Source organism: Macrobrachium nipponense, chromosome 35 (assembly GCF_015104395.2).
Source record: "Macrobrachium nipponense isolate FS-2020 chromosome 35, ASM1510439v2, whole genome shotgun sequence".
In the NCBI taxonomy this organism is placed as follows: Eukaryota; Metazoa; Arthropoda; class Malacostraca; order Decapoda; family Palaemonidae; genus Macrobrachium; species Macrobrachium nipponense.
Genome location: NC_061096.1, coordinates 29,468,206 through 29,496,185, shown reverse-complemented (window position 1 = coordinate 29,496,185; position 27,980 = coordinate 29,468,206). Strand labels below are relative to the sequence as shown.

The window sequence follows — 27,980 nt, the reverse complement described above, 5'->3', positions numbered from 1 at the left end:
TCCAGTAAGTCCCCTCAGAAACTTTTGTTGGAAGTTTCATGAGTATGATTAGGTAAGTCTCTCTCTCTCTCTCTCTCTCTCTCTCTCTCTCTCTCTCTCTCTCTCTCTCTCTCTCTCTCTCTCTATATATATATATATATATATATATATATATATATATATATATATATATATATATATATATAAGTCTATCACATTACCGTGATTCATATACGGATCGCCAATTCTATTATCGCTTAATAAATTCCCCCTCGGTTAAACATATATGAATATATTAATTCCGAGGTAGAGCGAATTAGATATTAAAGGACATTTGTAGTTCGATATCTATATATATATATTATATATATATATATATATATATATATATATATATATATATATATATATTGCTATATATGTAAATGATTATATATATATATATATATATATATATATATATATATATATATATATATATATATATATATAACGATTCCTTGTCGTAGCTGTTATAGGCAACATATTCCATAGACATTTTAAGAATATAACCGTCGAAAAAGAACACGTTCACGCAAGACTACTCCCAAAGGAAGTTCCATACCTCACTCTGCTACCTATTTCGTCTGGGGTCTCAGCAAATTTGGGAATTGGTCTGTAGTGACCCACTGATGTTCGTAACGGGCGTCTAAGTGTGGGGATAGGGTTGATATCCTTTGCCCAAGGCCGCAGAGACGGGGTTGCGAGATGGTGTACTAAGGGCTTCTGCATTTCACTTTCGGAAGCATATTTCAAGCATAGTTCATATTAAAAAAAATTTGCAAGATTACTGTAGTGTACAAATCAATGGCCTGCATGTGTATTTCTGGTGATAGAAGTTCACTCTCGACGTGGTTCGGAAGTCACGTAAAGCTGTTGGTCCCGTTGCTGAATAACCACTGGTTCCATGCAACGTAAACACCATACAAACAAAAAAACCATTGAATCAAAGCATATTCACCATATTTATGTATGTATCCATGCATGTATGTAGTATGTAATACTAATACAAACATAAATTACTCTTCGAAATACGATAAAAACGTTGCTTCTGTGCCATACTTATTTTGTGTATCCGTATAGGATTGTTATATATGTATATATATATGTATATATATATATATATATATATATAATTATATATATATATATATATATATATACTATATATATATATATATATATATATATATATATGTGTGTGTGTGTGTGTGTGTGTGTGTGTGTGGAGAGATAGAGAGCAGCAACACGAAAACGGCCTAGAAAATTTTATCGCCACCGTATGTCCTCTCGCCAGAGATTTAAAATTCACAGTGCGATCAGGAGACTCAAAGTTCGTTAAGTAGAAATAAAACGGAGAGAGAGAGAGAGAGAGAGAGAGAGAGAGAGAGAGAGAGAGAGAGAGGGAATAATTTTAGAGTACCTATGCATACATGCATACACATACATAAATATGCATATATATATTATGTATTATGTATTATATATTTATATATATACTCACCACGCACGCACACACACACATACACACACACACGCACACACACACACACACACACACACACACACACACATATATATATATTATATATATATATATTTATATATATATATATATATATATATATATATATATATGGGCGTTTCTTCTTGCTGCCCTTTCATTTTCTGATTTGTTCGCCGGTCTGAGCTTTCGCGGGGTTTAGGACACACACAGAGTCGTTGAAACTAAAAACGGAAACAAAATCATAGATACTGGTTTTGTATGAGTACTATAAAAAACTGGGAACCATATTAGGCTCGTTACAAAAATAACTGTCTCGATTTAGCAAATATCTTTGGATACAAATGACGTCATCAGTGCAAATCGTTCTGTCACTGACTATAAATAGTCACAGACGTCATACGGTACGTGTTCCATACGTAATAAGATGTAGACAAGAACATTAATATTAATTATGATATAATGTGGATAATGTTCGGCTCATGTTAAAACAGATTATGCGCGGAAAGGCCATGTGCAGTTGGTCAGGAGTGAACATTGCCATTTAATTGAAATTCAACTTGGTTTCAATTGTTTCTTCTTCTTTGTCCCTGGAAAAATATAAGTTTGCTCCTGACGTCATTGGGATGTGATGGAGAAGGTACTCGTGATTGAAGTATAAACTTCTCTTTATTGATGATAATTATAACTGGCCGGGTATGATTCAGACCTGCGCGCTATAGCAACTGCTATGACCGTGTCTCGAATAATACAGAAAACGGAGGAGGAGACGGCGGTAGAAGCTGGGAGGCGAGGGAGAAGTGCGGAGTAGGGGGGGGGGGGGGGGGGGGGGGGGGGGGGGGGGGGTGGGGGGGGGAAGTAGGGGGGGAGTTGGAGGGGAGTGTTTGGAGTGGGGGAAAAAGTTGGGAGTGGGGATGGAGAAGTTGGGAATTGGTTGGGGCGGGAGAAGTTAGGAGGGGGAAGTGGGAGGTGGGGGGGAGAAGTTAGGAGGGGGGAAGTTGGGAGGTGGGGGAGAATTTAGAAGGGGGGAAGTTGGGAGGTGTTGGATGAGTTGGGAAGTGTGGGAGAAGTTAGGAGTTGGGGGAGAAGTTAGGAGGTGTGGGAAGAAGTTAGGAGGGTGGGGGAGAAGTTGGGAAGGTTGGGAGGGGAGAAGTTAGGAAGGTGGGGAAGGGAAGGGTTTAGGAGGTGGGGGAGAAGGTTGGGAGGTTGTGGAAGAGTAGGGAAATTGGTGTGGGAGAAAAGGGGGTAGGAAGGTGGTTGGGGGAGACGTTAGGAGGTTGGGGGAGAGGTAAGGAAGTGAGAGAGTTGGAGGGGTAGGGGGGGGGGGGGGGGGGAAGTTAGGAGTTGGAGAAGTTAGTGGAGGTGGGGGAGAAGTTAGGAGGTTGGGAGTGGGGAGTTTGGGGGAGAAGTTAGAGAAGTTGGGAGGTAGGGGGAGAGTTAGGGGGAGGTGGGGGAAGTTGGGAAGTTAGAAGAATGGGAGAATTTGTTGGGAGGTGTGGGGGAGAGAAGTTAGGAGGTGGGGGAGAAGTTAGGAGGTGGTGGGGGAGAAGTTAGGAGGTGGGGGAGAAAGGTTGGGAAGTGGGAGAGAATTGGTGGGGGGAGGAAGGGGGGTTAGGAGGTGGGGGGAGGGAAGTGGGGAGGGTGAGAAGTTAGGAAGGTGGGGAGAAGTTAGGAGGTGTGGGAGAAGTTAGGAGGTGGGGGGAGGAAGTTTAGGGAGGTGGGGGAAGAAATTGGGAGGTGGAGGGGGAGAAGTTATTGGAGGTGGCGGGGGAGAAGTTAGGAGGTGGGGGAGAGTAGGAAGGTGTGGGAGAAGGTTAGGGAGGTGAGAAGTTAGGAGGAGTGAAGGCGAAGGTTGGGGAGAAGGTGGGGAGTAGAGAAGTTAGAGGTGGTGGGAGAAGTTAGGAGGTGGTGGGGGAGAAGTTAGGAGGTGGTGGAGGGAAGTTAGGAAGGTGGGGGAGGAAGGTGGAGTGGGAGAAGTTAGGAGGTGGTGGGGGAGAAGTTAGGAGGTGGGGGAGAAGTTAGGATGGTGTTAGGAAGTTGGGGGGAAGGGAGTTGGGAGAGAGTTAAGTTAGGAGGTGGGGGAGAAGTTAGGAGGTGGGGGAGAAGGTTAGGATGTGGGAGAAGTAGGAGGTTGGGGGGGAAGAAGTTAGGAGGTGGGGGAGAGTTAGGAGGTGGGAGGGAAGAAGTTAGGAAGGTGGGAGAGAAGTTAGGAGGTGTGGGAGAAGTTAGAGGTTGGGAGAAGTTTGGATGTGGGGGAGAAGTTGGGAGGTGGGAGAGAAGTTAGGAGGTGACCTTACCTTACCTTACAGACCTTACATCTGTTCGGGGTGCCCCAGGTCCCTCAGTGTGAGGCACCTCTAATGTCTACCAGAGAGTTGCTAGTACATCTTCCGGTATATTTTGCATCTTCCAATCTTGGATGGTCTGGGATGCAGTTTAGATATTTGTCGAGCTTATTCTTAAACACATCTACGCTCACTCCTGATATATTCCTCAGATGAGCTGGCAACGCATTGAATAGACGCTGCATTATCGATGCTGGTGCGTAGTGGATTAATGTCCTGTGTGCTTTCCTTATTTTTCCTGGTATATTTTTGGGCACTATTAATCTACCTCTGCTTGCTCTTTCTGATATTTTTAGTTCCATGATATTTTCTGCTATTCCTTCTATCTGTTTCCATGCCTGAATTATCATGTAGCGTTCTCTTCTCCTTTCCAGACTATATAATTTTTAAGAATTGTAGTCTTTCCCAGTAGTCTAGGTCCTTAACTTCTTCTATTCTAGCTGTAAAGGACCTTTGTACAATCTCTATTTGTGCAATATCCTTTTGATAGTGTGGGTACCATATCATATTGCAATATTCAAGTGGACTACGAACATATGTTTTATAAAGCATAATCATGTGGTTCAGCTTTTCTTGTTTTGAATGTGCCGTAACAACATTCCCATTTTTGCTTACATTTTGCAACAGAGTTGCTATTTGATCATTGCATAACATGTTCCTATTCATCATCACACCAAGGTCTTTAACTGCTTCCTTATTTGTGATGGTCTCATTATTAGGTCCCTTATATGCTATAGCTTTCTTTCTCTGTCTCCATAATTTATTGATTCAAATTTATCAGAGTTAAATACCATCCTATTTACCTCTGCCCAATCATATACTTTGTTAAGGTCTCTTTGTAGAGCGTTCCTATCTTCATCACAAGTAATTTCTCTACTTATTCTTGTGTCATCTGCGAAACTACTCACTACCGAATCCTTAACATTATTGTCTATGTCTTCAATCATAATAACAAACAGTATTGCAGCTAACACCGTACCTTGCGGCACACCGGATATTACCTTGGCTTCATCCGATTTCTCGTCGTTTGCAATAACTATCTGTTTTCTGTTGTGTAAAAATTCTTTTAACCATCTTCCTACTTTATCCACGATATTGTGTTTTCTAATTTTCTTCGCTAATATATTATGGTCTACTTTATCAAAAGCTTTTGCAAAGTCTAAATAAACCACATCTGTTTCATTTCCGCTTTTCATATTTTTGAATATGTTTTTTCACGGTGGACTAACAGTTGGGTTTGTGTACTTTTTCCGGGTACGAAACCATGTTGTCCTTTATTAAACAAATTATTTTTTATTAAATGTTTCATAATATTTTTCTTCATTACCCTTTCATACACTTTCATTATATGTGATTTAGACTCACAGGCCTATAATTACTTGCCTCTAGTCTTGAATCCCACTTTTGAAAGTAGGGGTAATATACGCTAATTTGTGCTCATCATATATCTTAGCCTGTATCTACACTTTGTCTTAATAATATTGCAAGTGGCTTTGCGATAGAATGAACTACTTTCTTTAACAAAATAGCAGGAATTCCATCAGGCCCTGCAGCAGCTCCATTTTTAATTTCATTTAATAGCCTGCCAAGATCAGCTCGGCACAATATCAGGGGTGCGGAGAAAGGTTAGGAGGTGGGGAAGAAGTTAGGAGGTGGGGGACAAGTAAGGTCAAGGTGGGAGAAGAAGTTAGGAGGTGAGAAGTTAGGAGGTGGGTGGGGGAGAAGTTAGAGGTGGGGGAGAGTTAGGAGGTGGAGAGAAGTTGGGAGGTAGAGAAGTTTTTTGGAGTTTTGTAGAAGTTTTGGAGGGGGAGAAGAGAGGGGGGGGAGGTGTAGAAGTTAGGAGGTGGGAGAGAATAGGAGGGGGAGAATTTGGAGGAGGTTGATGGGGAGAGAATTATAGAATTAGGAGTGGGGGAGAAGTTAGGAGAGGGGAAGTTGGGAGTTTGGGAGAGAGTTAGGAGTGGGAGAGAAAGTAGGAGTGGGGAAAGTGGGAGGTGGGAGAGAAGTTAGGGAGGTGTGGGAGAATTGGAGGGGGGTGGGGGAGAAGTTAGGAGTGGGGGAGAAGAGAGGTGTGGGGGAGAAGTTTAGGAGGTGGCGAGAAGTTAGGAGGGTGGGAGAAGTGGAGGTGGGAAGAGAGAGGAGGTGGGGGAGAAGTTAGGAGGTGTGGGAGAATTAGGGGAGAGTTAGGTGGGAGAAAGTTAGGAGGTGAGGAGTAGGTGAGAAGAGGATAGAAGTTAGGAGGTATGGGAGAGTTAGGAGGTGTGGAGAAGTTAGGAGGTGGGGGAGAAGTTAGGAGGTGGGAGAGAAGTAGGAGGTGGGTGAGAAGTTAGGAGGTGGGGGAGAAGTTAGGAGGTGGGGGGAGAAGTTAGGAGTGGGAGAAGCAGGAGGTGAATTAGGAGGTGGGGGAGAATTGGGAGGTGAGGGAGAAGTTAGGAGGTGAAGAGAGTTAGGAGGTGGGGGAGAAGTGGAGAGGGGGGGGTGTTAGGAAGGTAGGGGGAGGGGGAAGTTGGGAGGTGGGGAGAGTGGAGGGGGGAAGAGGGAGGTGTGGGAGAAGTTAGGATGTGTGGGAAAAGTTGGGAGGTGGGTGAGTAGTTAAGAGATGGAGAGAAGTTGGGAGGATGGGGAGAAGTTAGAAGGCGGGGAGAAGTTGTAAGGTGGGGTAGAAGTAGGAGTTGGGGGAGATGTTAGGAGGTGGAGAAAATTTGGGAGTCGGGTGAGAAGTTGGGAGATGATGGAGAGTTAGGAGGTGGGGAAGAAGTTAGAAGGTTGGGGGGAAGTTAGAAGGTGATGGAGAAGTTAGGAGGTGGAGGAGAAGTTTGGAGGTGATAGAGAAGTTGGGAGGTGGGGAGAAGGGAGGTTGAGGAGATGTTTAGAGGGGGGGGTGTGAAGGGAAGGGAGGTTGGGGGAGAAACTGTTAGGTGGGGGAGAAATGGGAAGGGGGAAAACGGAGAGGTGGGGGTAGTAGTGAGGAGGTGGGGGAGAAATTTAATCGTGGGGGCGATAAGAGAGGATATGGTGGGGAAGTGTGGAGGTAGAAGAGAAATGGGAAAGTGGGGATAAGTGGGAGGGGGGGGGGGTAGGGGGGGGGGGGGGGGAGAAAGTGGGCATGTGGGGGCGGGACAGGAACTGGTATATAATACTGACCAAGGGAGATATTATGAAGAATAATGTTGAGTTAATCAGAATTAAAAAGACATTTCCCTCTGATGTCCTAAACCCTGCGAAAGTTCAGACCGGGGAAACAAATCAGAAAAATGAAAGGGCGGCAAGAAGAAAATTGCCCAAATGAGGGACGGGGAAAAGAGCCCTCATGAATACTTTATTTCACGAACGAAATTTCAGAAGAGGGCAAATATGCTTGGAGTCAGGACCTGCATATGAGACTCTCTTTTTTCTGGGCACCGGAATTCATATGCAGAATGTAAAAGGTTCCACCTAAGCACTGTACAAAGTTTGTGGATTTTTTTGTCTTTCTTACAGGAGCGATGATAATCTTTATCATCACTTATGTCAATACATTGTTCCATTTATTCTTAGTATTATTAGGTATATACTACACACTTTTTTTATTATTACCTTTTTCCTTCTTGATAGGAGTCTCATCTGTGTTTAGTATTGAAGGTTCATCGAAAATGTGTGTATTTTTTAACTTTAAATTATGTCACTAACTTTCATAGCGAAGTATATATTTCCAATTTATTGTAGAACAAATGATAACGTCGTGAGTCACTGCAGTTTCAGTAACTCTGGATATGTATTTTTTAAAATTTAGTTTCTTTGTAAACCAAAATTTTTTCTGTCCCACAGGTGCACAAATATCCAGTGTTTATTTGACCTCTAAATCTGTTCTTTCATGCAATAGATGGACTTGCACAGTGGTCACAACCACGCCGTTTCATTGGATGCCACACCGAAGCACTTTCAACACGCCATTAATTTTGTGGGCCAGTCTCAGCCACCCCTTTATTGATTTCCCCAAAGGACAGTACAAAAAGAAAAAAAAAACTTGGCCCCTTTCCCTAAAAAATGTTCTAACCCCTTTATAGCATAAAATTCTTGAATTCACTCGGCGTTTTATCTTTAAAGTTTTTGTGTTTCAGAAGGACAAATATTTTCCAATATAAAGGTTTTTTCGGGTGAACCCTTCTTACAAAGAAACTTTCAACCAGTCTTTTTTTATTTTTTTTTACATTTCAGATTTTTCTTACAATTTAGTAGAAAGAGTAATATCCCCTTAAACTTTTGAAATTATTTGTTAGAAGGAAGAATAATAAAGGGTGTCCATAAAGTCCCAGTACCATTCTGAGCAATAAATACTTGTAATGGTACTGGGACTTTATAGACACCCTGTATCACCTTAAACTTGTAAAATACATAGTTACAATGACCATATAATTCTGCTGATTCTCATACGAAACACCAGTATGAAAGAAGCAAAACAATCACTGATCAGTTGGGAAATCGAAACACCAGTACGAAAGAAGCAAAACAATAACTGATCAATTGGGAAATCGCCTCGATTACTGGAGCTTACAAGGACGCCTCAACTTGAATCGAGTCTTTAGACGAAATTGGAATCTGGAGGAAGCCAAACACTTTGTCTCGGTATCCCGTGGCATTCTTCTCTGGAAGACCAATGCAATATCTGGCTGACTCCAGAAGGTCTTTATCCATTTAAGAGATTAAATCGTTTCTGAAGATTACCCTCTCGGCTTCAAGGTCATGTGCTGCTGTTCATTTGTCTTCTGTAAAGAGAGTCGATTTTGGAGGCGTATTTGAAACTGATCCTTGGTCGGGCGTGAATTAGTGGTCATTTATCTACTTAGCTGATTATGTATTTCTCTTTCAGCTGAATTGAATACAGTTCGAATGTAATTCTTGACAAAATCTGACTATAGATGGATTGTTGGCTTATATGTAATATACATACATACATACATACATACATTCACATACATACATATATATCATATATATATATATATATATATATATATATATATATATATATATATATATATACTGTCCCTCACATGAATGCTCAATCAGCTAGTATGATTGACTCGAGTATGCTTGGCCCGTGGATAAGTCCGGACCTCCTGCCTACCAGTCCCGCCCAGCTATAAAAACGTCATATCTAAAAGACGGACTATGAATCAAAAAGCATTTGTGAATTACTGGCTTAGGAATGGGTTGACATCTTATGCATACCATAATAACTTTTAAGCATCGAAAAACAAACCCAGTAACCATATTTACCAATCTTAATATTATTGGCCGAGAACGATATATTTTCAAAACCCAAAAATTAAAATTTAAATAGAAGCTGAATTGAATCCTAAAATATATAGAATTAGATATAAATAGATATATATTTATATATATATATATATGGAATACATTCATTGTAATTGTATATATAGTGTCATTATCGAATTAAGAATACTACAGAGTCACAAACTATCTAAATATTTAGAACATTAAAATTCGTTGAAAACAGCCATATGAGCCGAAGAGAAACTTGAATGACGATTTAAATGTAAACAGAAAAATATCTGTTAAAGGGTGCATATTTTTAAAAACCACATATCAAGATGAAAATAACGGAATAAATAAATCAGAAAGAGAAAAAAAATAAAGATACCTTAACCAAGAATGAGATGATTACGGAATAAAGAACGGCTAATTACGCTAAGTGCCAATAGGTACTGTGTCTACATGAACCTTATGCCTCCTTTTTCATTAATACAGACACCTTCTCATGGCCAAAATACGGCCCAGTTACTAAGTAGATCAGAACTCTCTCTCTCTCTCTCTCTCTCTCTCTCTCTCTCTCTCTCTCTCTCTCTCACGACCTCCTTCCATGTATTCATGATGGATCCTTGCAAATGGCCACGCCCTGACTGCGCTATATTTAGGGAAAGGTTGTTTGTTTACGCTTCATGCAATTAACGCAAATGAGACGCACCTTTCGGAGAAACACGCGTATAAGTACGTTGTTATGAAATAGGTACTAAAAGTAAGTGTACACACACACACACACACACACACACACACATATATATATATATATAGGTATACATAAATTTATATTTATGTATATATATGTGCACTCATACATACATAAATATATACACATATATATAAATTTATGTATATATATACAATATATAGTATAATATATATACTATATATGCATATAATTATTTCATTTTATGTATATATATATATATATATATATATATATATATATATATATATATATATATATATATATATATAGAGAGAGAGAGAGAGAGAGAGAGAGAGAGGGGCAAATATACGCTCACCCACAATGTATATGTACAAACAACCGTGTATTATGCCTGTAGATAAATAAATCCTTACACATACAAATTAGAAGCTGCAATCTAAAGCATAACTACTAAAAAAAATATATGGGTAATTATAACATCTATGAACAAAGCTGTGTAATTTTTTTCTTTTACATGTCTAGAAGTATTTTATCCCAAAAGGAAAATATCTTCGTCTATGGAAAGAATTCATAGATGAATATTTCCAGCCCATTTGGTAGTAGACGTATGGATTCTCTGGAATATCTTTGGGACATTTTCCAGCATATTATGTATGCTATTACGATATCAGAAGCATCAGAATTATCATTATTATTGTTCGTATATCTTGGGAGTAGACCCTCTTTTAAATAAGTCTTGTTGAAAAGGATTGCTGCATCATTGAGAAAATCCTTAATAAGGAAAATAGAGAAGACTCTATACAAAATTAATGGAGCTGATGCAGCCATCCTTTTCAACAAGACTCATTATTATTGTTCGAATATTCAGAATAGAGAGGAATGACTGTAGGGTGAATTATTATTATTAGTATTATAATTATACTGATAGAATCATATCCTATAAACCAGAATCACAGAAGCTTGAATATTCCAGGCACCGCTAGCAAGTTGCTACACATCTTTGTGGCAATTTGTAAGCAAAAGTATTATTCTAAGTACCGAAAGTCTTGCCAAAGTTTTACATTCAACGCAAAAAAAAGTTAATAAAATTAGGCAACACTACATTTTTACGCAGATAAGAAATTAAGCAAGATAGAATTAAACAGACATATTTTTAGGCTTACAAAAACACTGTGATTCTTGCCAAAGCTTTAAATTTAACGCAAAAAAATTAACAAAATTAATCATTCAAGTATTTTTAGTTATACAACAACATGGTAGATCTTAGCATTACGCCAACCCCAGATACCCCCATAGGAATCTTGGGGGCATTTTATAATAGAAAAAAAATGACCAATACGACAATTCAGGGAAATCCTCGATGCATGAGCTTTCATTCTGTTTAAACATTTCCAAGAAATATAAACATCCAACTCCAGACGGGGCGCTGGCTACGTACTCTTTATTTTCTTGTAAATAAATTTGGTCTTTTTTCCCCCATCTTTGAATTTACCGGTCTATTTATTATTCCCTCCAGGAAGCCGTTTGGAGATCATCGCTCTAATGGATGGAAAGGCTCGAATAAAATTCGCAGTAACGCGGCCCGTCTGGATCAGGAATCTCTGGAATCGGGGCCTCTGAGGGGAATATGGTGACTGATGATGGTGAACGCCGGCCTTCGGCTGTCCGGGAGATGCGTCTAATTGGGCACTTTGGTATTACGGTGAGTAAAGTATCTTATGTACGCAAAGCTTTTTTGTTGGATGCGAATTGGTTCTTTGAGGTAGTCCAGTACCTTATCCCAATATCTTTTATCTTTAATAACTGTGCTTTACTGCTTTTAAATACAAACGAGTGTACGTATATATATATATATATATATATATATATATATATATATATATATATATATATATATATATATATATATATATATCTATATATATATATGATATATATAATATATATATATATCTGTGTATGTCGTATGTATGTATGTATGTATTCGCCTCTTCAAATATATTATGAATCCAGGGATAAGTAGACAGTAATCGCTGGCACATTTATCTCTTGAATGATGAGCTGAGAATAAACGCCCTGTGCAAAAAAAAAAAAAAAAAAAAACAAAAAAAAAAAAAAAAAAAAAAAAAATCCACAACATTAGCTTCGTCATACACGCCTAAGTCTACCTTTTCATATACGTAGGCCTATATAAGAAGGGGGGAGGGGGTGCCATTCCTAATTAACCAGCAAAACGTAAAATTGTGAAATGAAACTACAACGAAGTTGAAAGATAAAATGAACACGAGAATGTATAGGATCTCTACTTCAAGAAAGGCAAGCTCGAAATAAATATATCATCAGACACTATATATATATCACAGAGAAGAAGAACAATATTCTTAAGAGCTAAATATGTCAAGGCTATGTCCCCCTTGGGAAGGACGCGGCTCCCTGATACTTCAAGCTGCCAACGGATATCGTTTTGAAGTGGCCATTCTTTCATGTTAGGAAATGGCAATCCTCCTGCTGAGAGAGAGAGAGAGAAGAGGGGATGCAAATAAGTAAGAGGAACTAGACAAATGAGAGACAGACGTAACCGGTGGGGAATGTTATATTTTTCATTCATTATATATTTTTTTTTATGATGTAGTACGTACCTAGCACTTGTACGTTTATCTTGGTCTATTTGTTTACTAATAAGACGAAAGGGAAGCGTAAAAGATGGGAAGCATGTTGAAAAATTCTCTCTCTCTCTCTCTCTCTCTCTCTCTCTCTCTCTCTCTCTCTCTCTCTAGAAAGATATGAGACCAAATTCCGGAGACATGATTGCAACCTGCCAGGAAAAGTTGTGCACATTTTGGGAAATCACTGGATTCCTGATAGTATTTTTTTCCTGCAACTGATTCACCTCATTAGATTTCTTCTGTATATTTTCGTAACAAGCAGTCTTCATTTGCTAAATATTGTTTTAGAAAATTGAAGAAATGTTATAATACTGTTTATTTTTCAACATTTAGTGCATCTTTCCTCTTAGTCAGGCACGTTTTCAATTCTTCCATAATGACTATTTTTTGTCTAGCCTGCTATTTCAATGGATTTCCAATGACACTTTTCCCCTCCACCAATACTTAAAATTCGACGTCACTTCTTTATTGGCCCAGGGGTCAAAATTCCTTTCCTTCTCTCCTGAATTGCAAATCTCTTTTCTGTATTTCTTTTAAAGTTCTCCCACATCATGTGGTTCTTTCTTGCGTCTCCTACTTTCTCCCTTTCATCCTTTCTCTTCGAAAAAAAAAAGCATTTTTCTTTTTATATTCCTTTCCCCTCGATCTCATCCTTTATGCCTCTTCCTTCCCGCTACACATATTATCCTCATCGCTCTCATTCCTGATGCTCAGAATTCCAGGACGGTCATTTATTCCAGGTCTTTTGCTCCCGATGTCTAATTTTACCCGTGGCATTCCCATGCCCCTTATATTTTCATGAAGTCCGCTTTTTGGTTTTTAATATATATATATATATATATCTATATATATATATATATATATATATATATATATATATATATATATATATATATAATATATATACATATATATATATATATATGTATGTGTATGTATGTATGTATATATGTACGAATATATATATATATATATATATATATATATATATATATATATATATATATATATATATACGTATATGTATATAATATATATAATATATATTTATGTGTTTTCAGTATTTATTTTTTACTAAATATCTTCTGTTTTTTATTGTTTTCTTCTTCTGTTTTTTATTGTCTTGTCATTGATAATTTGGGCCGCTTCGTGTACGGTTATTTTAATGTTTTCATCTTATGGACTTTTTTTCTTTAATCCTCTCCTTGGTGTCAAAGAATGGTCTCGAAAAGCATTGAAAAATACTGTAATATTGAGAGAGAGAGAGAGAGAGAGACCTTACCTTACAGACCTTACAGTTCGTTCGGGTTGCCCCAGGTCCCTCAGTGTGAGGCGCCTCTAATGTCTACCAGAGAGTTGCTAGTACATCTTCCGGTATATTTTGCATCTTCCAATCTTGGATGGTCTGGGATGCAGTTTAGTATTTGTCGAGCTTATTCTTAAACACATCTACGCTCACTCTGATATATTCCTCAGATGAGCTGGCAACGCATTCAATAGAACGCTGCCATTATCGGATGCCTGTTTGCGTAGTGGATTAATGTTCTGTGTGCTTTCCTTATTTTTCCTGGTATAGTTTTGGGCACTATTAATCTACCTCTGCTTGCTCTTTCTGATATTTTTAGTTCCATGATATTTTCTGTTATTCCTTCTATCTGTTTCCATGCCTGAATTATCATGTAGCGTCTCTCTTTCCTCCTTTCTAGACTATATAATTTTAAGGATTGTAGTCTTTCCCAGTAGTCTAGGTCCTTAACTTCTTCTATTCTAGCTGTAAAGGACCTTTGTACACTCTCTATTTGTGCAATATCCTTTTGATAGTGTGGGTACCATATCATATTGCAATATTCAAGTGGACTACGAACATATGTTTTATAAAGCATAATCATGTGTTCAGCTTTTCTTGTTTTGAAGTGCCGTAACAAAATTCCCATTTTTGCTTTACATTTTGCCAACAGAATGGCTATTTGATCATTGCATAACATGTTCCTATTCATCATCACACCAAGGTCTTTAACTGCTTCCTTATTTGTGATTGTCTCATTATTAGGTCCCCTATATGCCATATAGCTTTCCTTCTCTGTCTCCATAATTTATTGATTCAAAGTTTATCAGAGTTAAATACCCATCCTATTTTACCTCTGCCCAATCATATACTTTGTTAAGGTCTCTTTGTAGAGCGTTCCTATCTTCATCACAAGTAATTTCTCTACTTATTCTTGTGTCATCAGCGAAACTACTCACTACCGAATCCTTAACATTACTGTCTATGTCTTCAATCATAATCAACAAACAATATTGCAGCTAGCACCGTACCTTGTGGCACCGGATATTACCTTGGTTTCATCCGATTTCTCATCGTTTGCAATAACTATCTGTTTCTGTTGTGTAAAAATTCTTTTTAACCATCTTCCTACTTTATCTACGATATTGTTGTGTTTTCTAATTTTCTTTGCTATATATTATGGTCTACTTTGTCAAAAGCTTTTGCAAAGTCTAGATAAACCACATCTGTTTCATTTCCGCTTTTCATATTTTTTTTGAATATGTTCTCACGGTGGACTAACAGTTGGGTTTGTGTACTTTTTCCGTGTACGAAACCGTGTTGTCCTATATTAAACAAATTATTTTTTATTAAATGTTTCATAATATTTTTCTTCATTACCCTTTCATACACTTTCATAATATGTGATGTTAGACTCACAGGCCTATAATTACTTGCCTCTAGTCTTGATCCACTTTTGAAAGTAGGGTGATATATGCTAATTTGTGCTCATCATAAATCTTGCCTGTATCTACACTTTGTCTTAATAATATTGCAAGTGGCTTTGCGATAGAATGAACTACTTTCTTTAACAAAATAGCAGGGACTCCATCCGGCCCTGCAGCAGCTCCATTTTTAATTTCATTAACTGCCTGCACAATATCAGCTTCATTAATTTTCTATGTCAGCTAAATATTCACTATTTTCGTCCCTTACTTCTATATCATTATCTTCATTATCTATTCTAGGGGTGAATTCTCTATATCGTTCTGCCAGTATGTTGCAAATTTCCTTTTTTTCATTCGTTAATCTCCCTTCAATTCTCAGAGGGCCTATTTCTATTCTTCTTTTATTCATCTTCTTCGCATATGAGTATAATAGTTTGGGTTTTGCTTGATATTTAATAGGTTTTTTCTTCCAAGTCCCGTTTTTTCATTTTCTTTTGATTGTATAATCTTTTGTTCTGCATTTTCTATCTTAACTTTTTAGTTCTATAACTTTCCATGCATTTTTTTCTTTTGCAAGACCTTTTTTCCACTTTCTGATTTTCTGGAACAAGATCCTTCTGTCTCTTGGTATGCATGAATGATGTTTACTTTTCTTCTTCGGTATATATTTATCCACTATTTTCTCCAATATTTTATATAATATCTCCGTATTTACCCTTATGTCATCACTTACGAAAATGTTATTTCCCCAATCTTTGTTTAATTCTTCATAATTTCTGACCCTTTTATATTTTACTGTAGAAGTTGTATTTTCCATATCCTTCCCACTTTTTCATTTCTTGCTTATCTCTATTTTCACATTGCTTTGGACTGAACTGGTTTATTCTATGACATTTATGATCTGAAATACTCGCATTATAAACTATTATTTCTTTAACATAATTCATCTCGTTCACAAATACTAGGTCTAAAGTATTTTCCTTTCTTGTTGGCAGGTGATTTATTTGTTGAATGTTGTATTCTGTAGCATATCTAATAGCTTTTCAAATTGCCTCTTATCTTCTGCACTACTATTACTCTCTTTTTTATATGTATAAGTACAACCACAGTCTCCTATTCGTTCTTCCATTCTACGAAAGGAAAGTTGAAGTCACCAGATAGGAGAATAGTCCCAGTCCTTGTGATTTCTACATATATCATCCAATTTTTCAATTATTAAGTCAAACTCTTTAGTATTAGGAGGTCTATATATTACTAGTTTCATCAATTTTTCAGATTCAAATTCTACCGCTATTAGTTCACATTCTGAGTTACTATATTTCTCATATATTTTTTCCTTGTTTTTTGTCTTTCCCATATATTGCGGTTCCCCCTTGATTCCTATTTTTTCTATCTGATCTATAAGTTTGGAACCCTTTTATTTGATCATCATTCCCAGTCTCTTGGGATACCAGGTTTCACTTATATTCATTATATCTATTTTCTTTTCATTTTGGGTTAGTTCTTCTAAGTACTCTATTTTTCTTTTTGAGTTACTCGTAACTAAACCTGTGCGCATTCATCACTATGATGGTTTGCGTGTTTTTCTCCTTCTATTTTAATATTGGTAGTAATAAGGATTTTCCCATGTCTCTTTCCTGTTCTGGTATGTTGTTCTTTTTTTCATTTCCAGAAATTCTGACATTAAAAAATCCAACTTTTCCATAATATTTGATCTTCCTTCATCATAATTATTCATTTTGTGTCTGAATCTGCAATTTTCTCCGTTTCTGCAATATCCTCTTGCATAATAAATACAGTTATTATCTCTTGAGTAGAATTTCGGAGCTGATGCTTTGAAATTTTTTGCTGACACCTCTGCATATCTCATTGGTGGTTTGCTTTTCTCTTTTACCTGATATTCTTGATTTCTCTCTTTATTTTGTTTCTTTCTTATTTTGGATTTTATTACTTGGTTGGTTATTTATTTGATTATGATTCATGGCTACGGTGCATATATTTGCATTTTTGTCGAACTTACATCCTTTTCCTTCTTTTAGGTTTTTACATATTTTTGGATGCAGATCTCTGCATCATCCCCATGCCCATCCCTCTAAGTATGCACATTTACCATATATTTCATAGTTTTGACATACCTTATGGATGTTTTGTAGTAACATCTTTCTCCAAATCTGCAATTCCCTCTTTTCAAAAGGTTGCAGATTTTGGTCTTTCTTGTCTATTTTTTCCTCTTTCCCGTCATTGTGTAGATCTGGGTAGAGCCTCTTCGGATTTGCTTTTCTGTTGTCATATCGTATTTATTTCTTCGTAGGTAATGCTGCTTTATTGCCTCATATGTAGTATCAATGAGTATCTCTGCATCCATACTTTTATCTTGTTCTTTGTTTTCCTTATTTTTTTCTGTCATTTCATTTTTGTTTACTTCTCTTCGTTTTCCTCCTCTTCTTTTTCTTCTTCTTCTTCTTCCTCTTCCTCTTCTTCTTCATCCTCAACTATTTGTACATTCAATCTTGATTTAATAACATTGTCTATCCATGATAGACATGTTGAACAAAAAATTCTTGTATTCTTTTCTCAAATCTTGCATTACCTCAGCACACTGTGGATGGGTCGGAATGTTGCATGCAGCACATTTTTCTGATTAGGTTTTGTGGATTGACTATGCTATACCAAACCTTACACAGTTTGCATGCTTTTTGGCATTCTTTTCCTAATGCATCAATTAGGATATTCACAAGATTCACCATTATTCATTTTCTTTGTCGGAATATGTTGGTTTATGTATATTTTCTTTATGAGTCTCTTGACCACTTGGATTTTATTTGGAACTTCTTCAATTATTTTCAAGATGTTTTCATTAGATTTGTTCCAGTTTGAAGGATTATATCCTTCTAATATATTCTATGAATGCTTTTGTATCTTTCGTGGAGGCTGTTGCTGATTTCATAGATGAGAAATGCCAGTTCCCTTCCTGCTACCTCATCGTATTGCGAATCCGCCAAGCAAGCTAAATTACGCCACCTTTTCCCGCAGTTGGAACTTACTGCCATCTTGTTCTGATTTCAGTATTACACTTGTTAAACTAACTTAGAAGACGCTTTATCCTACTATTTTCACACTAATCTTATCACCGATAGTTCACGAACACTTCTAGATATTTCTCAAATTCTAGTCGTATGTTAAACTTGTGATATCTGTTGATTAATCTGACTTCACGCGGGTACGTCTCACCAAGCAAGAGAGAGAGAGAGAGAGAGAGAGAGAGAGAGAGAGAGAGAGAGAGAGAGAGAGAGAGAGAGAGAGAGAGAGAGGATAACCAATATTCCATAAATAGACTTGAGAAAATGCTTATGCCTGCCACAGAAATATAAAACACATACAAGAGAAAATAAAATACATTAAAGGAAGACATAATGGATAACTGTTTAAGAAACATAACTAATCATATCTTGAATAGAGAATTAAGCAATACGAAAAAATAGATATAATTTCGAACAGAAAGGACAAGAAAATCAAAGTCTAAGGATATAAAGTGAATGATATGAAAAGCACTTTAGAATATTTAAGAAAAATGTGAGAAAATGTATGAAAAGCAAAATATTTAAGAAAAATATGAGAAAATTGTATAAAAAGCCGAGCTTCATGCAAATATAAAGGACAGACTGAGCAATGCCACGGGTAGAATTAGACATCGCGAGCAAAAGACCTGGAATAAAAGCCCTGGAATAAATGGCCGTCCTGGAATTCTGGGCATCGCGAATGAGGGCGATGAGGATGATGTGTGTAGCGGAAGGGAAGAGGCATAAAGGATGAGATCGAGGGGAAAGGAAGTAAAAAAGAAAAATGCTTTTTTCGAAAAGAAGAGGCAGGAGAAAGGAGGATGTGGACGAACCGTAAAAGATATAAAGAAAAGGGAGTCTGCACTTTGGGGCTGAAGGAAAGGAATTTTGACCCCTGGGCCAAAACAGAGGGAACGACAAATTTTAAGTATGTGTGGAGGGGGTGGTTAAGTCATTGGAAATCTATAGAAATAGAACGACTGAAATAAAGTAATTTAGGAAGTACTGAAAATATTTGGGACTGAAACGTAAGCTATGTTAAAAGCTGAACACTGAACAATTTAAAAACGTGTCCTTGAATGTACCAAAACTTTCGGGGATCTTCTCCTTGTTGTTCAAAAATGTTCTACAGCAATTCTGGATGATCTGATATCTTTTGCGGAGCTTTTCTCGAAGCGTATATTATATTCTGGAACATTCTAAAAGCTTCTTCTGGAATATTCTGGAATTTTTTTCTCCTATTCCATCCACAATGCCAAGTCCATAATCCATGGAAGATGGAGAATATAAAAAAATTCGAGATCTTTACAGAAAATTATAGAACCCTTTTTTAAAACATTCTAGAAAAAAAGAGATGAATTTCTTATTTTTCCATGAAATGCTGGCGCAGCAGAACAGCGAGCAAGACAGGCCTTCGAAAAGTTATGCTTTAACTATATATATATATATATTATTATATATAATATTATATATAATATATATACTATATATATATATATATATATATACATACTATTTATATAATATATATATATATATATATATATATTATATATACATATATATATATATATATAGATATATATATATATATATATATATATATTATAATATATGGATGGATGTGCTACAGGAAATCAAACTTCGGTTCCTCAGAAGCCATATATATATATATATATATATATATATATATATATATATATATATATATATATATATATATAAATATATATATATATAAATGTACATATATATATGGTATGATATATATATATATTATATATATTATATATATATACTAGATGTTTATATATATATATATATATATATATAGTTAGATAGAGAGAGAGAGAGAGAGAGAGAGAGAGAGAGAGAGAGAGGAGAGAGAGAGAGAGAGAGGAAACTGCAGAAAATGAAAATGGATATAATACCCATCTTAGAAACACCCAAACACCCACATATGCCAAGACAACGACTCTACAAATAAGAAAGAAAATATATTGAGAAAAAGTTTTACATGAGAAAGTTTGTCCTTCCTCGTGGAAACAGATTTACAGAAGAAAAATAAAAAGGGACTTTCTCTGACTCAAAACCGCACCAAAATGCTCTGCATGTTCTTCTATACCTACATGGTGACTCTTCTCTCTATTCTTCTCTCCTCTCTCCTCTTCTCTCTCTCTCTCTATCTCTCTTCTCTTCTCTCTCTCTCTCTCTCTCTCCTTAAGGAGCATTGGGAGGCAGATTCCATGAAATTTCGAGAAATAGCATCGTTTTCATGTAACATGCATCTATTCACTGCAGTTCCTGCATATACCGAAAACCAGCTTGTCAACAACTTGTGAAGAGATTGCTAGTATCTGTATAAGCAAGAGCATTATAGATAACAGAAATGAATAAACTTACGTATGAACTCATTATCTAATTTTATACTTTGTGAGGCCATGAACATAATTATTTTTCCTCTCGTCCTATTTAAAAAATTTTTTTTTAGTAATATGCACATTTCCATCATTTCGAAGTAATGCCCCCGTGATTTTGGGATATATGATATTCATTATACAACTAAACAATTTGTGATCGTCCCCAACGTAAATCCTCTACCAAGTTGAGATAACAAAAGAACCTTATTCATATTTTAGTTATAATTCATGAAAACGTACGGATTGCGCAGGGAAAATTTTTTTCAACCACACTAATCTATTCTTCTTTGCCGAGAGCGTTAATGATACGCAGTATGACCTCCGATTCCTGGGAAACGCAGAAAGCATCATTTACCCTGCAAAGTATATCGCTATGGTTTCCATACAGTGACAGTTTTCAAAATATTATATTTACGTGATTCAAACTCGTGTATTAAGAGGAATATATAGGCATACATGTGACAATTTTCGTATATAGATTGTATTATCATTTTGTAAGACAAGATAAGATTAGGTTTAGGTTAGGTTAATATTCATTTAAGGTAAATATCCGTATTACGCTTTTCTAACACAATTATTTGTCAAAGGCCAAAAATACTTAGAAGTGATTGACTGTTACTCTGAAACTTGATTCAAATCTTCGCTTCGTATTTCCTTCACTCGAAATGGAAGAGGCAAAGCGGTAAAATTGATCTCCCAGGACACAAAATAAAACTTTCCAGTCGCTCATCTCATACCTTCCAGGAGGCCATCAGTAACTTTTCATTACGGCCCTGGAATACTTAGAAAGAAGTTCCTCTCCTTAGGTTAATCCAGTTCACCAGACCCATCCATAACGTTTTAATATTGCCTCCAGCTGCGCTGATTGAGAGCAGCTGGAACCAACTTCCTCCGGCATCGAATTATCATAAATGCATACATTTTCAGCGCCGGGTTCCAGTTCCCGGAAGTGTGTGAGACTACTTCCAGTCGGTCAGGGAAGCGATGAAATCGTTCCCTTTGAGATCAGAAGTTGTCGATGGCTCTAATCTCGAGGTAATGAATAACAGGGAACGTTCTTGATCGCCGTGAGGTTGTGGGATCATACGTTATGGCACTGTCTTGTCCTTCCTCAAAGGGGATCATCGGTCATTATGACACGTTCTTGATGGTTCTTTGGGCACGCGTTCGTTGATGAAATCCTCTAGATGTATATAGTTCAAATGATATGTTCTCTGGTGTTCATATGATGATACTTTCGTCGCTTGCGGTAATGTTGCTGGGGTATGGAGAGAGTGGTTTCCAGTATTTAGTTTGTTCAAAGAAATACACACACACACACACACACACACACACACTGTGTGTGTATATATATATATATATATATATATATAGTATGTATATATATATATATATATATATATTATATATATATATATAGTATATATATATATATAATATATATATATATATATATATATAGTATATATATATATATATATATATATATATTATATATATATATATATATATATAATATACTATATATAGATATATATATATATATTTATACATATATATAATATATATATATATATATATATATATATATATATATATAGTGTGAATATTCCTGTAAGTTAAAAGTCTAGTTATACGACGAAATTACATGGCCAGTTTCCCGAAATAATATTTCCCCCTTTCTTTTCGTTTTTGTCCTTATCCTTCATCAGTGTTTTTAGCAGGTCCTTCCTCATCCTGTTTCGAACTTGAAAGAAAATACAGACGACGAAGACGTCTAGTTCCCAGAAGGACGACAAATTCGCTGTAATTTAACAGCTGGAACACAAGGGGATTAACGCGAATTAGTCATTTCTCACAGAATTAGTCGTTTCTCACAAACCTCTCTCTCTCTCTCTCTCTTCCCGGTCTCGTCTCTCTCTCTCTCTCTCTCTCTCTCTCTCTGTCATCCAGATTTTTTCCAGCATTTCGCTCCCTTTTTCCAGTCCTTGGCCTTGGCTACTGGATGGAGTGAAATGGCTCACTTGAGGTTCATGGATGAACTGAACCAACAACACCGTTTAATATATTTCTTTACTAGGAACGCGAGAGTCTATGAGCCAACTGTGAGCTTCATCGACTTTCCTGGAATTGACACCTTATCTCTTATAATCCGTCCTTTTGCTCCCATATGTAGGAAGTGCAATACGAAAAATGAAACCATAAACCACATAGCAAGCGAATGCCCGGCACTTGCACAGAACCAGTACAAAAAGAGGCATGATTCAGTGGCAAAAGCCCTCCACTGGAGCCTGTGCAAGAAACATCAGCTACCTTGCAGTAATAAGTGGTACGAGCACCAACCTGAGGGAGTGATAGAAAACGATCAGGCAAAGATCCTCTGGGACTATGGTATCAGAACAGATAGGGTGATACGAGCAAATAGACCAGACGTGACGTTGATTGACAAAGTCAAGAAGAAAGTATCACTCATTGATGTCGCAATACCATGGGACACCAGAGTTGAAGAGAAAGAGAGAGAAAAAATGGATAAGTATCAAGATCTGAAAATAGAAATAAGAAGGATATGGGATATGCCAGTGGAAATTGTACCCATATTCATAGGAGCACTAGGCACGATCCCAAGATCCCTGAAAAGGAATCTAGAAAAACTAGAGGCTGAAGTAGCTCCAGGACTCATGCAGAAGAGTGTGATCCTAGAAACGGCACACATAGTAAGAAAAGTGATGGACTCCTAAGGAGGCAGGATGCAACCCGGAACCCCCACACTATAAATACCACACAGTCGAATTAGAGGACTGTGATAGAGCAAAAAAAAGAAAAAAAAATAATAATGATAATAATAATATATGAAGGTAGGAGACCCTCTCTGAAACATGTTTTGTTAAAGAGGATGGCAGCATCAGAGGAATTGATTTTACATATGTCTTTTCAATTCTTATTATTTTCTTCTCGTCAGGGCTGATATTTGTTAACAGCTGGTAATAGGAAGAAATGATGTTGCCATCCTCTTTAACAAAATAATATAAAATAATAATAATAATAATAATAATAATAATAATAATAATAATAATAAATGCTTCTCAGTGACTCTCTTGACTTAAAGAAGAAAACGGTTTAACGACAGTGCTTATAAAATTTAGAGAGAAAAAAAAATTAACAATGGCGCTTAAAAAAGTATTCTTCAAAAAGGCAGTTTTTTTTTCTTTCTTTCTTTTTTTTTTTGCTCAGAGGAGATATTTCGAAAGCTTGTATACAGCTGCTGCGTTGACTCTTCTTGTTTGTGAAGGGCCATTTCGTTCCGGGAGGAATGGAACTATCTAACTTTTGTGGAGGTGCTTCCCAAAGACCTGGCATGGAGAGAGTTATTTTCCCTTCATCAAAAGGCGCGTGTTTTTTTTTTCTTTTTCATGTACATGTCCTTGAAATAGAACAATTTTTGTTTTATATCCATCTGGCTGAGATATACGTTTTCGTGCTTTGATGTGCTTGAGACACGATGAGATAAGATTGAATTAATGGAAAAACATTTTTTTTGTGGTGTTTGTATGCATAAGCTGTTCACATGGAGATTATGACATAAAAAAATTGCATACCACCAATAAAAGAATCTTCAAACAGGAATGAATTAAATAACAACTGCCTCGACGATTACGTCTTTACGATAAGATCAGATTATTCCAAGACACTTGGTATTAAAGCCGATAAATTTTCGTATCCAGAATTACGTATATATGATAAATTTACCGGTAAAGTAAATAATTTTTCGTTTCTTATCATATCATCATACAATTTGACTTGATCATATACCATGACCATCTGTATACCTATTTGATATTATCCTTAAAGAAACTTCAGTCCAGAAAAAGAGGCAAGTCTATTGATTACTTCGGAGTTGAACCCTAAAACCCCAACCTCTTCCTCCCGTTCACTTTTTCTTGTTTTCCTCTGATTTGGCTAACATAAGGGAATTGCGATTTTCGAGTTTAAGAACTGCTGAAAAGAAACGTGATTAAACTGCTGTAAAGATAGTTATTATTATTTTTATTATTTATTTATTTTTAATTGAATCTCCGGCATCGTCTTTTTTCTTAAGTACAAGACACACAAATATATATATATATATATATATATATATATATATATATATATATATATATATATATATATATATATGTATGTGTCTGTGTGTATGTGAGCAATAAGGCACCAAACAATACGTGACAAAAATGTACGTAAATAGCCACAAGAAAGGTGAAAAATTAAAAGACCAGGTACCGAGCGCTTTCGTGTGTTGCGTACACTTCTTCGGGGGTAGAAAGAAGTGAACGCAATACACGAAAGCGCTTGGTACCTGGTCTTTAATTTTTCACCTTTCATATGGCCATTTTTACGTACATATGTGTGTATGTGTATAATGTATATAATATATGTATCTATCGGCTTCTCGGTCTGTCCATTAAGGATTAAATCGAAACAGGTTGATGTTACGTAACGTATGACTTCGACCTTTCATTAGTTTCCAAAAACTGCGAAGCTAGGTAAATGTAGTTTTAATCTTCAGAACCTTGAACGTATCCTCAAGACTGTCGCAAGACCTTCCTGATTTGGTTTCAGTCTCCGAGTGGAGTCAGTCTTTCATCAAGGAGATTACAAGTTGTCTCTTTACTAAAGTCTTTTTTGTAACCTGAGTCTTCTTCAGTCTCTTATTTTCTTGGCTTTTATATTTTGTAACGTATCCCATCCTTTTGCGGTTTCAAAGGTCAAGTCTAATTTCGTTTAGTTGCTGACTGATGATGTTTCCATGAGAGAGAGAGAGAGAGAGAGAGAGAGAGAGAGAGAGAGAGAGAGAGAGAGAGAGAGAGAGAGAGAGAGAGATGATGTTTCCATGAGAGAGAGAGAGAGAGAGAGAGAGAGTCAACATGAAATACGAAAGCTTTTCTGCAATGATAATTTTTTTACTTGAAATGTAATGTACTTGATACGGATAAATATTTGATGATGCATAATCTCAACTATTACACATTAAATTGTCAGAATAAGAGTAAATTTTACTGACGGACTATGTGCCAAATGTCTTGGAAACTAATCAAAGTGTTTTGTCAAAATGTGGGATTAGAAGTCATGTATTAAAATTCTTTTGTTTTTTTGCCTACAGCTTTCTTGCGTATGTGGCCACGTATGTGACAACTTTCACTTACTAACAGATAAATAGCTTTCATATATTATGTTTGACACCATCTCTCTCTCTCTCTCTCTCTCTCTCTCTTCTCTCTCTCTCTCAGATTCATAACAGGAGAAGATGCAAAAACACGTTTAAAAAGTAAATTTTATGACTTACTATGTATTCCAAAATAAAGGAAAATTCTGGTTAGAGATAAAAACAGAAATCCAGAAGTTATTTAGATTTTTTATTTATTCATTTTTATTTTATTTTATTTATTTATTTATTTTTTTTTTTTTGCTGAGAATAGGAATGTCATCGTTTCTTCAAAAAACATCGTATAGCCAACAGTCATTCGATTATATTGGGTCGCAGCCTTGTTGTTGGGAATAGAGAGTAAATAGTATGTGGTCCGCTCGTTTGTGTATGAGGAAATATAAACGTAATCATGAGACGTAACTTCGCGTGAATGCATATTTTTTATTTTATTATAACAACCTACGTATTGCGTTACGTATTGCATACCAAAAATGTTTAGGTTATCGCGATATTCATAAGATAAAATCAGACCAGGTGGGTTTCCCCCTCCCCCTCCCCCTCCCCCCCCCCAAAGAAAAAGGAAAAAAAAAAAGAAGCGTATAAACGAGGTTGACGTAAGAAAACCTGCGAGAAATTCTCGTTGAAAAAAATTCTTTAATACGATTGTAAATTTCCTCAGGTTAGGAGAAGTCTTTACCAGATGGCCTTTAGTCTTAAACACAGGCCTTTGGGGTCCAAGAGAAAAACGAGAGAGAGAGAGAGAGAAAGAGAGAGGAGAGAGAGAGAGAGAGAGAGAGAAGCCAAGTAAGCGGATATTCGTTTTTCTTATCGGCCTCACATGACGGCTTTTGGGGTACCTAATCTTATTTTTGTATTTGTTTAAGTTTTTTTTTATTTATTTATTTTTTTTATTTATTTATTTATTTATTTTTGCTTCGGTTTTGGAAGGTTTATTGTCACAGCCGGTATATGTCTCAGATTGTCAAAAATATATGCTTTGAATTACCTCTTTTTCTTGATGTTATATTGATTCTGTCGGTTATCCCTGATAAAAATGATACAGATGTTGATCCCCCCTTCGAAGGTTATCTCTGCTGTGAATGTTATCACTGATGTGAATATTACATATTAAATGAATGTTATCATTAAATGTTAACAAATTGTTTTATGTGGTATCCGTGATAGAAAGTGCATCTGTTTATGGATCCATGTTAAAAATAATTTGGATGTCATCCCTGATATGAAGGTTATCCCTACCGTGAATGTTATCTTGTTCGATATGAATGTTATCTCATATATAAATGTTATCTAATTGTTATCTGCGATATCTGACAGAAAAGATGATCTACCCCGAATTTTCTTTCCGATTATTATCTCAGTTATGAGTGTTATCTCCGTTATGACCGTCATCTCCTATATGGATGTCATTTCTGTTACGAATGTTATCACTGGTATCATCTCGGGATAGGGAATAGAGGAGGGGGACAGCGAGAGGGAAGATAAGAAAACAGGGTAAAGCAAAAGTAAATTCAACTGACGAATAAATGGAGATAAGGACTCGGAAATTCTTGGAGAGAAGAAGTAAGGGGACGAAATGATGGAAGTGGCAAGAGAGATAATAAAGGGAATAACAGCAGAAGAGAAGAAGAGGAGAATGAGGGAATTGCTATTTATGAAACGATGAGAAGCAATGTCATTTTAAAATCTATTGTTACAGTGATTTAACTCTTATTATGATTTTTATGTAATATGTTTATATTACTCTCTCTCTCTCTCTCTCTCTCTCTCTCTCTCTCTCTCTCCTTATATATATATATATATATAGATATATATATATATATATATATATATATGTGTGTGTGTGTGTGTGTGTGCGTGTGTGTATGTGTGTTTTTGTGTATGTACGTGTACATGTGTAATCGTAACATATATCCACAAATATTAAGCTACAAATATATTTTAGTGTTCAACTCAATATACCTCTGGAATAAGATATACATAAATAATAATGTACTATATATACACACACACACACACACACACACACACACACATATATATATATATATATATATATAT

The 27,980-nt window shown here is 36.3% G+C and overlaps 1 protein-coding gene and 1 long non-coding RNA gene across 5 annotated transcripts in view; one reads left to right on the top strand and one right to left on the bottom strand.

Moving 5' to 3' along the window:
* LOC135208541 (uncharacterized) overlaps positions 1 to 27,980 on the top strand; it is a 462,510-nt gene that overhangs the window by 262,186 nt on the left and 172,344 nt on the right. The window contains exon 3 of the long non-coding RNA XR_010313188.1: positions 11,358 to 11,543. This is a non-coding gene — a long non-coding RNA (uncharacterized LOC135208541). The remainder of the gene's footprint in view (positions 1 to 11,357; positions 11,544 to 27,980) is intronic.
* LOC135208540 (prostaglandin E2 receptor EP3 subtype-like) overlaps positions 1 to 27,980 on the bottom strand; it is a 198,280-nt gene that overhangs the window by 72,379 nt on the left and 97,921 nt on the right. The window lies entirely within an intron of this gene.